Source organism: Thermobia domestica, chromosome 9 (genome assembly GCF_964235325.1).
Source record: "Thermobia domestica chromosome 9, izTheDome1.hap1.1, whole genome shotgun sequence".
Lineage (NCBI taxonomy): Eukaryota > Metazoa > Arthropoda > Insecta > Zygentoma > Lepismatidae > Thermobia > Thermobia domestica.
The window spans coordinates 79,157,760-79,168,326 of record NC_137462.1 but is presented as its reverse complement, the minus strand read 5'-3'; the positions used below and the strand labels follow the sequence as shown (position 1 = coordinate 79,168,326).

The following is a 10,567-nucleotide window of genomic DNA, read 5'->3' as shown; positions in this document are numbered from 1 at the left end:
TTAATTGCTATTGACAGATTAATTCAAATATCCTATGCATAAGTATGGATAGCCGTGTAGAATAGATATGTTCAGGGCCGGATTTAGGGGGGTGCAAAGGTTCACGTGCACCCCCCTTCGTTGTAAATATACGATACCTAAAGTGAGAAGCTAGCAGTGAATTTTGCAAAATCAATAGTTTAAGTCAATTTTCTGAAGGTTGAAGGAAAAGAATTCATCGAGAGCAGACACTTAGCATTTCCAAAGGAATTCCTCATTCACATCACAGATGCCTAAAGGCATTTAAAAAACTCAAATTTAATTCAAATGTACTGGTAGTTATTGGTGCACACCCCCTCAGAGAATCCTGGATCTGGTCCTGGATATGTTCATGTACCAGTCGACAAGTATCGAAGCGAAAACGGTAAGAGGTGACAAGGAATGGCTTTCCGATATGAAATCAGCGTTCCAAGTACAGAATCCATTTCCGTCGTTAACCTCTAATCCAACTGGAAGTTTTTTTTTTTTTTTTTTTTTTTTTGTAAATCCAGTTTCAACGTTAATCGTAAGAGAATAAAACCAGTAAAAGCGAGAAATGTTTTCTAATATGGATTCAGAATCTCAAGAATAGATCTCTTCTGTTTTCATCACTCTACTAAAACTTAAAATGATTTGAATCAACTACGTTCCGATTTCAATATTGACCATGCTCACTTTTGCTACCTAATAGTATAACATAATCAAATATAGTATTAGAAATCTGATCTCGTTTATATTACCAAATTTAAAAACTTTTTTTTCAAAAAAAAAGTTTGACTGATACGGTGTTACGTCAGAAGGACCCGAACAAAAGGCAAGGACAGGAAGATCCCAGTCAAAACGGCCCCGCGCCATAAAGGCTCGAGTAAAATGGCCCTAGCCAAAAAGGTCCGTCGTGCATAGGGCCCAGCTTAAGAAAAAGGTATTAGAGAAGGGCGGAGTTAGCTCTGACAAAACTAAAATAACTTGCTTTGTAGACTAATGTTTATTCATTTAACGTTCATAAGGGCATCATTATGCAATAATTAAAGTTCTCTTGTGCCATTTGAATGAAAACTTGCTCTCCACCGAAAACCTCATGGATCCAACTTGGATCTGAAACCCACCTGTAGACACAACCTGCCTCCTAAAGCCCGCCTGTGGCCACCTCTGTCTGTATCGCAGAGAAAGTATCTAGATAGAACAGAACTAACTCCGTCTGGCATAGAGAAACTTAGAAAGCACGAAAAAAATAGAAGAAATATACAGGAAACACAACCCAAGCACCCCTGTTGTGTTCGATCCCCGACCAAGTAAGTTTGTAGTGGACAACATTGTGTCACATAGGTTTTCTCGGGGTATTCCCGTTTCCTTCCACATTCTCATTTCACTAATTCTTCCATCATCATTCACTTACCTTAATCATCGGTCTCTTTTAGACCAACGGGCCTAATCATGAGACGTTAAACTGAAAGATTTCATTTAAGCAAACTTAAAGACCAAAGCCAAATCATATACTCAGATTTCTCCAAGAATATTTCCAAGTAGATGACTGCAGGGAAACACGACAACCAATCATGCAATCCATACAAAATTAGCAGAGTACTTAAAAAAAAAAAAAAAAAAAAAAAAAAGCACCAAATCAACAAGAAAGAACAGCAGATTGAAAGTTACAGATCTAATACAATCATCTTTCTAACCAGGGTTTACATCAAGGGGAAATTACCGGGTTTTAACCTTTAAACACCCATTGACACAATTGCTGCGTCGAGGTTTTAAACCTCAGTAGCTCTCAGCCCCTAATTAAGGTAGAAAGATGATTTTGGTACCAATGTATTCCTAAAGAATGGAGCTTTCCGCCGATGTGAAATGTATGTGGTGGGTACCACGGCGGGGGTGAGGAGGGTAAAGTTCGTGTTTTTTATATATTCAAAAGTTTTTGGGGGGGCATTCCCGCTTTTGGGGTGTACAGTCATAAAAAATGGTATGTGAAGCAATGAAGTAGGCTACTACATGGTAATAGCCTGTATTTGTACTTATTGCTTATATGGGGGAGTAGGGAGGGGGCAAAGTTGGCCAATTTTTTAAGTTTCATTTTTTTAAGGGGAACGTATTTTACATTTGTTTTTACGATAAACATCAAAAACTCAGCTCCTAATTATGCCTTGTATGAATGACGGGAATTGTACGAATGTTACTTAATTGGAATCTGTGGTCTATAAGCTTTCCAACGGGGTATGAATCATGACTGTGTGATAATTAGGAGGGTCACGAGAGCTCCCAACGTAAGAGTCTACGGTTTTGTTAAAATCCCTGGCGGGCGTCTAAAGGTTAATCCTCCTTTGCAAAATATTGTGATAAAATGAGTACAACTCTTATAGAACGAATATGTTAATACTTGAATACCATGAAGATATGAATAACATGTTACCACGTTAAGCCATATATACAAAATAGCGAGTATTCCGAAGGATAATAACTGGAGGTTTGAACTTTCCCCTTGATGAAATTCTGTGTACGCCACTGTTGCTAACTTCCACCGACATGTCGAGCACTTAGACCAACACAATTCTTTTTTCCCCAGACTTCTTTCAAGCTCTAAGAAAAAAAAAAAACCTGATAATACTGGGCGAAGTAGACACTGAGTTAGATGTTCCTCCTCTTCTTTCTCTCCCCCCCCCCTCTTGCGAGAGGAAACTGACATTCTTTTTTTCTTTTTTTTTACTTTTAATAAATGTTGTATGAGAGCGAATAGAATAATGCTCTTCTATTCGCTCTGGTTGTTTGGTTCAAAGTAATTTACACAAAAAGCTGTGTTATCAAAAAGCTGTGAATCTAAAAATACAAACTCATGTTATATATAGTATTATGTAGATAAGCATATATTGCATACTGAGGCTCCAAGCAATTACAGATTCCTAAATGATTTACAGACTCACTGGAAATTATCAAAGGAGCACAATTTTGTATAGTGGCCGGTTAGCTCAGTTGGTTAGAACGTCGTGCTAATAACGCGAAGGTCGTGGGTTCGATCCCCTCACTGGCCATTAAGTTTTAGTTTCTGAAATATGTTTCAATTTGTTCTTCCTCTGATGCAGTGATACCTACAAGCGGGTTTTAGGATCGGTTGCGCCCTTGATACTTTCCTTTTTTTTAATTTTTAACGGAGAACAATTTAAATTACTGTATATGATAAAGGCTCTTAAGAACGGAAAAGTTCCGGAATTGAATACAATTCAGACCATAAAGCAAATTATCTTGGTTTTGTGGAACGCGCGAACAGCGAGTTATTTTGAAGATGTAACAGTTGGAGATTGATTTCCACAAATGCCCTCGTGTATCGGGGCCCCGAAAAGATTTGCTATGAAACAAGCCTCACCACAATCTAAAATCTGCCGATATCACTAATGGCATGGGCCAGCATAAATAGGAAGTTTCTTCCTTCCGTCCTTTCTTTCTTTTCTTTCCTTTTTCTTTATTGCTTTATGAAGTTAATGATAATAATAATTTTTAAAAATCAGTCAGTCACATTGGTGTACATCAGGACAGATGTCCAAGTGTCACGCAATTTCCTCAAATTTACCATTCTCTCCCTTATCAAGAAAGAAAAAAAAAAGTAGAGAAAAGTTGGTTTTGACAAAACCAAAATAATTTGTATTTTGGATTATATTTTATTACATTTCGTGACTTTTTTCCGTTTTTAAAAGCATCATTCCGATATTCAGTAACTACAATTCAATCATGCCAAATAATGTATATCTTCAAAACAAAGATATCATCGGCACTATCTACCCTAAAACTAGGGTGGACAGAAGGCAATAATTAAAAAGTCGGACACATTGACTCAGAAAGCCGGACTTTATATGCATTTGTAAACCTTTCCCCCCATATATGTCAATTCAGTTCATTAATTGCGTTTAGTTATCTTTGGCTCAAGCAAGCTGCTGGGAAAGCTATTTACAAGTAGTTACATTTACATGTTAAAATTTTTACCTCATTCATATTCCTCTGCTCCTCGAGCGCCTTTCAATAGACGCTCGTTCTGCAAAAATTCTTTAACTATGTCACTGTACGTTCCATTCTCACGTTTTTTTCTTCAAAGTTGAAACAAACTTGAAATACAGACTTAACTGTGGAGATGTTAAGTCGGTTGCATTCTTTTGTCCAAGCAGCATTAATTAATGAAAATACCCGTTCGCAATATGCATTACTACTTTGTATGGAAAGAATATATGAACAGACTGGAACTCTAAACTTTTCTTACTTTCAACTTACAAAAATGTATTGATAATAGTTTGAAAATTATGAGACTAGAGCCATCGCGCCATCAGAATAATAGAAGGTTAAATATTTATAATGAGACAACTGAAAAGCAGGACAAATGGGTGTCTGGCTCGACTACTAAGTCGAATACGAGACAGGACCTCCAAAACCCAGACTATCCGGCCAAAAGCAGGACATCTGGCCACCCTCTAAAACCGGCCTATTTGCACTTCTATGTCAGGGAAGGAACAAACTTAAAACAGTTTCGAAACTAAAATGTATTGGCCAGTGAGGGGATCGAACCCACGACCTTCGCGTTATTAGCACGACGCTCTAACCAACTGAGCTAACCGGCCACCGTAGAGACTGATTTTGCTTAGATAATTTTCACTGAGTGTTTAACTAGGGATCTCAGAACGCCATATGCTTATTCACGTAATATGTAACGTGAGTTCGCATATAATTTCTCTAACAACTACTTACACCAAAAGTACACGAAACAAATTTTCCAAATTTAAATTTATGTCATAAGAAAGTAAATGGTGAGAAGGTTGATTAACTCTGTTGTAAACCCAGTGTACATTTTAGGAGATTATTTTCGAAAAGGAACCTTTTCATCTCCATTTTTTTTTTTTTTTTATTTTATTTACCCTTAACGGTTTCTGAACCTATGGGATGAACTTTGTCGGATTACGCGATAGGGTTTATGTAAATGGTAACGTTTTTGGTGGAAATCACAATGTAAATTTAAGTCATCTTTCATCATCATCATTATCATAGATATTCTGTCATTATTGCTGCAACTGAGAAGCTTACATGATCCAGGGTCTTCCGTTAACTTCTTCGTCTTCATTTCTCTGTTCTGATATCGTCCATTAATCGTAGTCTTCTCGCCCCTTCTGACTCTTTCCTGCCATCATATTTTCTAAAACGTCCCTCACTATACTGTTCCTTCTTATAGCCAATGTCCCACCCGTTTCTCTTACTCTTCTTAAATTTTTCTTTTCTCCCCCACCATTTCTAACACCCACTCATTCGTTTTCCATTCGACCCAGCTAATTTTCTCCATTCTTCTCCATACTAGCATTTCGAAAAGTTAATATAAAGAAATATATATAGAAAAAGTTAATATATATATATATATATATATATATATATATATATATATATATATATATATATATATATATATATATAAAGAAATATAGCCTATCCAACTCGATCAGTAATTTCCACTGTAAATTTAGCAATTGTGGAACATTTCATCTCAAAGATTGTAAGAAACCGTTCAAGATCAATTTCAAACACACACACATACAAAAGGAGATGGAAATGTTCTGTTTTGAAAATAAGCTCCTCATTTATATCGTAATACAAATTTGCTAAAATTCCATGAAGGACGGTTTCTTTCTGTAGCGGGCAAACTTACTAGTTCTCAACTTAGAATCGTCTGGAATGCTCGAAATTTGCATATCTTCGATTAAAAAAAAGGCCCTGAACAGTAGCAGGAGGTTCTTATACTAATTTAAAATGGAAAGATTCGAGTTACTTTAGGTGTCAATGAAACAGTAAATTAGCAACTGATCCAACAAGTAAAGTATTCCTGTATGCATTGTGAGTTTCTTCATGGCTGTATGGTTAGCGTACGCGCCTTCGATGCGCCAGATCGGCTGGTTCGATTTCCAGTGGAAGCTCATCTTTCTGGTTTGGATAAGCTGGAGTTCCACGTTTCATATGCATCCTCGGTGCTGAAATGTATACATTAAACTCGAATTCAACGAACCACAAAGGTGAATGTACTTGTAAAGAAACTTGAATTGCGAGGAGACTGTAGTACATTTTTTTTAACGCAGTGACAATTTTCATAATTCAATAGTAATTTTTATTGTAAAGAAAAAATACGTATTTGCTTCGATTTGTTCTTAGCATTTATTTTAAGCCCTTTTGATTTATCCTAATGCTTGAGTTACAAATTTATATATTTTGCTCCAGAAATGCTAAGGGCATGTGGTTCCTTGTGTTGGAAATTATAATTACTACTATTACTACTATCGTACTACTATTACTAGTACTAATGACCTTTTTCTTCATATTTCGATCAACTGATTTTTTGTGTTGTTATGGTACACTGAACCCACTGAAGTCCCTCTCCACCAATCTGATGTGTACATATATCAGTACCATATATATCAGTATATATATCAGTAACAATACCAGTCACAATTAACTAGGGGTTAGGAGAGGATAACCGTGAATACAAAATAATGTACTCTCTCCTGAAATTGAAATCTTCATCTTCGCACAAATATACTGTATATAGTATGTATATAGTTTGGAAAGGAAAAATGCAAACGCCATGTGGTAAGTTAAGTGATCTTGGCATCTACTGTACTGTGTAATAAAGAGCAGCGTTATGAATCTTGATCTCGATGGACGTGAAAAACAGAGCAGAACATTTGTGAACCATACACACACAACTGCAAACTGGACTGCATGAGGAATGCGGAAGTTTCGTTGCTTCTCGTATGCACACATTTCCTACGAAATAGCCAACAGAACTAACTCCTTTTTTCTTCCCAGGACGCAATAATTTCAAAATATGTTTTGATGTATGCTAAAAGAAACGTTACTTTTAAAGATTAATAAATAAATTATACGTTTGAAAAACTGAAGATGTTTGGAGAAAGTTATTTTTGTTTTATTTCTTAAAGTTCAAGGTAACAGAATTTTTCCGTCTTTAATATTACTCTGTAGTTATTCACATTTGAATGTAACTATGAATTAAGTGGATATCTAATTTGAACATCTATAAAACAAAGTAGAAGTGCCTATGTATATACAGTGACCCCCGGCTTATTGTATTCTATAAACTTTTTTGTATAACTTGATTATTTGTAAGTTGGTCAAATATAAGTTCGTAAGATATTGCAATTATAATTTATCTTCAGATGTTCTTGTAATTTTTAAACTATTTATACTATAATCTGTAGAGTTAATGCAAATATGGTCAATTGGGGCAATACTGACACCCTAAGGACATTAACGCTACTACAAGATTGTAATGAATTATTAAAGAAACGAATTATAGCCCATGATTAAGTATATTATTTCAGCTAGTTGACAAATACAATACATGTTACACAAAAGCAATGTGTGACTGTGGAGGCACAATTGAAATAAACGATGAAGAACTGTCGGACTTTCCCAACTCTATGGGAAAAACCGACAGGTTGTTGGGGTAATACCGACATCAACATTAAAACATTACATACTATGATAATGTCACTAATAATTCCACAACGTACATTACTGTTCGTAAAGTGGTTCATGGACTTTAAACAAACACGGGAATTTATAAGTTTAGGAATGTAGAATACCTTTATTTACAGCCTCGGAAAATATTAAAAAATGTCACTGCGTTACAAATGAGGGAAAGAATAATCACAAAATTTGATCAGTTACAAGAAATATATGAAACAAGAATTTCTTGTACAAAATAATGTACTAAATGTGAGCTAGTGCAGAGAGCAGAAAAATTCTGTACTTCATGATAAAGTATTTGTTAATTTATGTTGATCATATGTTACCACAATTGTGGTTATAATACAGTAGATTAAAATATTAATATTAGCTTCATATACAGGAAAGAGCAAACATTGCACTCATATTTGTCTGAGATTTCCCACTGTTGACATACAAAGAAGGGATCGTCTGGATGAAGAACAAGTCCTCATTAAACCTATGAAAATATTTTGTACATTGAACTCAATCAGTGGAATTGTTTTTACCGTAAACTAACCTCGGCAGATAGCACAATAATTTTCTTTTTGAGTTTTCTCATTTTTGTTACTGTGTTTTGCAACATTTTTGTCTGTACATTCTTTTATGTGTCACTACCTTTTGATTTTTCTATCTTACTATTTTTCTGTGCAGATGTTAAAAGTTTGGCACTATTGTCTTTTGCTTTACAGTATCACATCTCATTTTCTTGGATGAACCCATACCCCTCTAATATAATTAACTTTTCTTCTAGTGCGTGTTCGTCTTCTTCAGTAAATGTATGTTCAACAAAATGTTTCTTGCACTTAACTTTCAATAACCTGTCACGTAATGTATCCGAGAGACTTGAAAAGCTCTTGAGCAAGTAGCATTGCATTCTTTACGGCCTCTATGGCTACTGACATTTTGTTCAAATTCCAGGAGCAACTCATGCAATGGAAAAAGGACGCAGATATTTTATTTTCTATATGTTATACTAATGTAGTATTTTTGAAATATAGTTATTAAAAATCACAGCGAAAGGGGGGGGGGAGCATATGTCGAACGTGCCCCAAATGTGAGTGTCGAAAGTACCCCGAATGTATATGTTGCACTAAACTATATTTTTTGCAAGTTAGAAACACTGCAGTCAACTGTCGGTCATCCCCTGAATGACTACTGTATATGACCAAAATATGAACTTCCCTTCCAGGCATCGGTGTGTCATTTTGCACAGTGGTAATATGAACACTTGGTTAGAGATCATGAGCCCGTGTGTTGACGTAATTAAAATGACCGCTGTGTCGAGAGACATGATCATATCTTCATTATTAATCATAATATTGTGGTGTTTTAATACACCATTTGATACGAAAAAGATTCAGTAACTTTGTTTTGTTCAGTAACTGTTAAGAAGTCATAGCAGCAAACATTTGGGAGTAGCAGATATGCATTTTAGAAAAAAACGTTCTCTAAAGCGATTTTAACGGTATTTTTTGCTACATTTGGACAACTTGTATTTTTAGGGATAACGAAATTCTTCTGAACATGAATCTAAATGTTTCCAAATCAAATTTCGCTTTCTTATTGTCGAAATCCAATATAGCTGTCAAAATGGTTGCTGCATAAATTTGTTTTTAAAAATAGTTACAAATATTGTCCTATGATATCACATTTCCTAGATTTTCGGGGTTTAAAAAAAATCATTTGAAACCTCCGAATTATAATCCGACCACCGGAGTAATTCAAATCAATGAATCCCAAGATGGTGAGCAAATTCAAGAGAAATAAAAGTGATGCATACTACAGTGTAAGGCATCTTTTCTCACATTTTCAGGGTATAAGATCTTATTGTTGCTTAAATTCTGATTTCGGCACCGAAAGTGCTCAAAATCTCAAGATGACTCCCATAAAGTGACTCAATTTATGAAAAAAAAAAATTGCAATCAAACGCACAGCTTTCTTCTCGGAATAAGCTGAATACATCATTGATGGTGTAGATGATTCTCCCTTGACTCATCTTCCTTTACACAGGAGCGGATTCATCCTCAACCCAAATTCCCAAAATCTTCCGTTAAGTTAGAGGTAAGACATTGAAATGTTTTCATATACCACTTGAAAGATCTTGAATTAAGCTACAAAAGAGTTGTCTAACATTTTTGTCCGACTAATGGTTTAGGAGTTATTGCGGCAGCAATTTGAAAGGGAGTGAAGAACCAAACACATAACTTCTATGGTTGTGTTTTAATCTCTGCATTGAGGCTCGCACCTATAAAGTTCATGTTAAGTTAGATTTTATACATCGACAGCGAATGTACTTCTCTTTGATTTGCATGATTTTCAGTCTTCTAGCTTGTTCATGGTGATCTCTTCGCCAGCTGACCAGAGAAGCACATAGTAATCTCAGACTTTTTTCCATTCTCATTCACATGGATCCAGAGGTTGAAATTTTTTTTGGAGACAATTTGTCCATAAAGAGCACTGGGAGATAGCTCTCTTTAGGTGATGCAGCAGCAGAGCACTACATATCGGTGGAATATTTTCAATTGACATATTATGCTGCGTAAAGAAAACCAGCTTGGCCTTATTCACGGTCTCCACTGAACTTGAGGAATGATATATTGAAACGAAGAAGCGCTAAATGAGTAAAAATAATTCATATTCAGAGATGTTGTCTGGAACAAAGGAATAGCCCGGAAAAACTTTGTCTGCATCTCGAAATGTCATCCACCTTTTCCATGACGTAAATTCACCAATACTTACAAAGCCGTGTCAGCTTTTGTAAAGCCGTTGAAAGAAGGTAGGTCTGAAACTCCTTGTGAAACTTTGTCCTGCAACAAGTGGATGGAAATGTGTTGAAAATGTTTATTTGAAAAATTTATTACTATTACCACAGCGTTCCTTTTACCTTAAATTCTTGAGTCCAAAGTAAAATTCCCATCTTCTAATTAGATCAATTAGATAAATTACAGAAATATTACTATTCATTTTTAAGGACAAGCGAATCACTTTGACCCAATTACTGAATGACCAGCTTTCTTCCCCTTCC

The 10,567-nt window shown here is 35.5% G+C and overlaps 2 non-coding genes across 2 annotated transcripts; one reads left to right on the top strand and one right to left on the bottom strand.

The window, feature by feature from the left end:
• Positions 1 to 2,970: 2,970 nt before the first annotated feature.
• TRNAI-AAU (transfer RNA isoleucine (anticodon AAU)) lies at positions 2,971 to 3,044 on the top strand. The gene has a single exon. It is a non-coding gene; the product is annotated as a tRNA-Ile (tRNA).
• Positions 3,045 to 4,542: 1,498 nt separating this feature from the next.
• TRNAI-AAU (transfer RNA isoleucine (anticodon AAU)) lies at positions 4,543 to 4,616 on the bottom strand. Its single transcript has one exon. It is a non-coding gene; the product is annotated as a tRNA-Ile (tRNA).
• Positions 4,617 to 10,567: the final 5,951 nt, after the last annotated feature.